Source organism: Symphalangus syndactylus, chromosome 9 (assembly GCF_028878055.3).
Source record: "Symphalangus syndactylus isolate Jambi chromosome 9, NHGRI_mSymSyn1-v2.1_pri, whole genome shotgun sequence".
NCBI lineage: Eukaryota > Metazoa > Chordata > Mammalia > Primates > Hylobatidae > Symphalangus > Symphalangus syndactylus.
In genome coordinates, this window is record NC_072431.2 from 10,745,196 (window position 1) to 10,749,844 (window position 4,649).

The following is a 4,649-nucleotide window of genomic DNA, read 5'->3' on the forward strand; positions in this document are numbered from 1 at the left end:
GGCTGAGTGAGGTGCCTGAAAGAAATACAAGGCAGAACAAAATAGTGTAATCAATGGTAGTTCTTTGAGAAAACCAGTCTTTTATCAGACTGACTAGGAAAAAAGATAGGAAACACAAATTACAAATTAGAAATAAAAGAGATGACATCATGGAAGATTCTATAGCTATTAAAAGTATAATTTGGGAATATTATAAACAATTTTATACTAATAAATTTGACTACTTAGAGGAAATAGATGAATTATTTCCTCAGTCAAGAAAAATAACCTCAAATATTTTATAGCTATTAAGGAATTTAATTTGCATTCAAAAGTATTAACACAAAGTAAACATCAAGAAATTATACTAAACTTTTGAAGAGGAAATCATACCCATTCTGCATAATTTTTCTCTGGAAAACTGAAGAGGATTGAATATTCTACATTTTATTTGATGAGGTCAATATTATCATAATACCAAATTTAGAAAGACTTTTTAAGAACAAGAAACAACTGCATAATACTTTCCAAAAACATAGATGCAAAAGAGTCAATAAAATTTTAGCAAACCAAATCCAACAATACAGTGGGACATATCATGACCAAATGAAACTTATCCAGAGTAAAAGGTCTTTACATTGAAAACTAATTAATGTAATTCACCATATTAGAAAGGCATAAAAGAAAAAAAAATATGATCATCCCAGTAGATACATAAAAATGCAGTTGACAAAATCCAACCTCCATTTCACTCAAACTCTCAGCAAACCAGGAATAGAAATAATTCATGCAATTTGACTGAGGACATTTACAAAAATCCTGCTGCTAACACTGTACATACTGATGAAAGATAGTGCTTTTCCCCTATGATCAGAAACAAATCACTCTCTTACTACTTCTGTTGAGCTTTGTACTAGAACTAGTAAGTAAGTTTATTGGGGTTGCAGGAACCCGATCAAGTCACAAAATTAATTGTATTTTAAGATACTACCAACAAATATTCACAAATTGAAATTAAAAATGATGTCACTTATTATAGCACTAAAATTATTAAATACTTAGAGATAAATCTGACAATGTGTAAGATATAAACATTAAAACTAGAAAATGTTAGAGAAATTAAAGGAACTATAAATAAATGGACTTATGTCTCATGTTCATGAGCCAGAAGGATAAATATTATGATGTAGATTTTCACCAAATTAATCTATAGATTCACAATCAATATCCTAGCATGAGACTTCTTTTTCTTTTGTAGAAATTGGCAAGCTAATTCTAAAATTCATATAGAAATACTAAGGAACTAAATGCAAGCCACGAATTTTTAAAGAACCTTAAAAAAGGAGAAAAAGTTGTATGGTAAACACTACCTGATTTCAAGGCTTATTATAAAGCTTGAATTATCAAGAAGAATGGCATCAAGATAGACAAATAACTCAATGGAACAGAAGAGGGAATCTATAAATACACTCTCATACACAAAATACTGATTTTTGACAAAGGTACAAAAGCAATTCACTGGAGAAAGAATTGTCATTTTCAAGAAATGGTTCTGGAATAATTGGATATCTATATGCCAAAAACAAAACAAAACAGAACAAGACAAAAAACATGAGCTCTGATCCATACTCAGGTGCTTTGAACCATGTAAAAATGAATACAAAACACATCATAGACGTCAATGTAAAGCCTAGAACTATAAAACTTCTAAAGGTAAACATAAGTCAGTTTGGCTGTTGGATGTGGATTTTTTTTAAATTATTTCCTGAGCTAAAATTTCTTCAGGGATTCATAGGCTCTGTTTGGCACTCTCTTCCACAAGGGAAAAGAAGCTGCTATAAAGAACTTAGTGATGAGGAAATAATACAAGTAATATTCCTTTCATAGCACTTTCTTATACATTTTGCCACAAATTGAAAATAGAAACACAGATCCTGTGAGCAGCAAGATCTAGGGACAGAGTTTGAGCCTAGCCACTCTCACCATCCAAAGATTGCTGAGCCCCCATTCGTCTACCGCCAACCACTTCTGACACAGAACATTCAGTCATGGGTAAAAATATCCTGGTGCAGAAGGCCAAATGGGCTGAGCAATATGTTGTCATGAAAGACTGCATGATGTCTGTAACTAACAAGGAACTGAATTCTTTTTTATTAGGAGAGGAATCTTCTTTCAGTTGCTTATAAAAATGTTGCAGGAACCTGTAGGTCATCTTGGAGCGTCGTCTCAAGTATTGGGCAAATGACAGAAGCTGCTGAGAAAAACAGCAGATGGCTTGAGAATACAGAGAGAAAATGGAAAGTGAGCTAAGAGCTATCTGTAAATGATGTACTGTCCCTTTTGGAAGAGTTCTTGATCCCCAAAGCTTCACAAGCACAGAGCAAAATCTGTTAAAAGCAAAAGGAGGCTACTTTTGTTATTTGGCTCAGGTTGCTGCTAGTGATGATAAGAAAGGGATTGTGGATCAGTCACAACAAGCACATCAAGAAGCTTCTGAAGGCCGGGCGCGGTGGCTCACGCCTGTAATCCCAGCACTTTGGGAGGCCGAGGCGGGTGGATCACGAGGTCAGGAGATCGAGACCATTCTAGCTAACACTGTGAAACCCCATCTATACTAAAAATACAGAATATTACCCGGGCATGGTGGTGGGGGCCTGTAGTCCCAGCTACTCAGGAGGCTGAGGGAGGAGAAAGGCATGAACCTGGGAGGCAGAGGTTGCAGTGAGCCGAGATTGTGCCACTGCACTCCAGCCTGGGCAACAGAGCAAGACTCCGTCTCAAAAAAAAAAAAAAAGAAACTTTTGAAATCAGAAAAAGGAATTGCAATCAACACATCCTATCAGATTGGGTCTGGGCCATTAGCTCTCTGTGTTGTATTGTGAGAATCTGAACTTTCTGGAGAAAGCCTGCTGTCTTGCAAAGACAGCTTTTGATGAAGCCATTGTTGGACTCAATACATTAAGAGTCATATAAAGATAGCATGCTAATAATGCAACTACTGAGAAACTACCTGACATTTTGCACATCAGATACCCAAGGAGATGAAGCTGAAGCAGGAGAAGAAGGTGAAAATTAGCTGGCTTCTCAAATTTGTCTAATTCATTCTAAAACACGGTGGACCATTTGTCATCCATATGCCCTGAAAATAATTTTTTAAAAAATGTATAGGTTACTTCTATTTGAATTTCTGTTTTTTCCTATATGGTTTTTATGTTTGACATTAGAATAGGGCCAATTAAGATTTAGGGAGTTATATGTTTTCATCTTTAGGTGGCCAATATGGGGATGTGAAATTTCCATATAAGCTATAAATGTTTGATATAGTATTTTGCTAAATTGTGGCCTCACAAGGACCTCTGTTATAACTGCCTTTATGTCTAGGCAAAGGAAAGCACCTATATATTGGTGTGTCCTAATATCAGATTAAAGGATAATTTGTTCCAGTTTCAGTTGTAGTTGTGCAAACTGTAAGGAAGGAAAAGTTTCCATAACCCTTTTAGGGTTCCTGGCTAGGTCTGAAAGAAAACAAAGACAGATTAATAGGAGAAAAGCATAAAATATTTATTTAATCAAAGTTTTACAAGACATGAGAGGCTTCAAATTGAAGATGCAAAGACTCAAGGAAAAACTGTCCATTTTAATTCTTAGGTGCGACAAAGAGTAGACAGCCATGCAAAAATGTAATTTGACAAAAAGGGAGTGATGTAATGCTAATAGCCTGAGTGGAGAAACAAAGCCAGGCCTGCGTGTTTATATTTTTCTTGTGCTTCTATGTGTGGCATTCCTTCCTTCTGGGTATAAGACAAGACTCTTTCTGGAATAAGGGCCTTATGACCTACTAACAGACAAGGTAGGTCAGGGAATTTCTCTATGGCTAGCTCTCACACAGAAAGGCAAGAAAAGGCTAGAATAATATTTTTACATTTTATGTTTGGCTTTGGGGGAGAGGATTTCTAGTGTCTTTGACCTGCCTTGGGGAGGAGAAATTTCAGGGTCCATGGCCTGAGTTGGTGAAGAAAGGGGACCAGGAGAAAGAAGAGCAGGAGAAGGTCAGAAAGATTTTACTTCTGAGCCCCTTTTTTCAGTTCAGCATGCCAAGGCACTGTACTTTGGGAGTGTTCTGAGCCCTGCCAGTGGGAGTATTTACAAGGTTGTTGTAGAAATAGGTACCCCATAGGCATAATACCCTGAACATACGAGTGGGTGGAATGCAGTTTCAATGTGTACACCTTGGACTATAGCTTCGGAAATGTTCCTTTATACAAAGCTGTCACTCAGTTTCCTCTAGAGAAGGGCAGAAATGATTCCTATTCTTTGTAAAGTTATCTGTTGTTTGCTTTCTTTTTTTCTTTCTTTTGTCTGTTTGTTTTTTTGAAACAGAGTCTTGCTCTGTCACCGAGGCTGGAGTGCAATGGCGTGATCTCGGCTCGCTGCAACCTCTGCCTCCAAGTTCGAGCCATTCTCCTGCCTCAGCCTTCCCAGTAACTGGGATTACAGGTGGCCACCACCATGCCTGGCTAATTTCTGTATTTTTAGTAGAGACGGGGTTTCACCATGTTGACCAGGCTGGTTTCAAACTCCTGACCTCAAGTGATCTGCCTGCCTCGGCCTCCCAAAGTGCTGGTATTACAGGCGTGAGCCACCATGTCCAGCCTTATTTTTGCAACTCT

General features: G+C 37.3%; 1 pseudogene; it reads left to right on the top strand.

Moving 5' to 3' along the window:
- The first annotated feature begins 1,988 nt into the window (after positions 1–1,988).
- LOC129490515 (14-3-3 protein zeta/delta-like) lies at positions 1,989–3,055 on the top strand (annotated as a pseudogene).
- Positions 3,056–4,649: the final 1,594 nt, after the last annotated feature.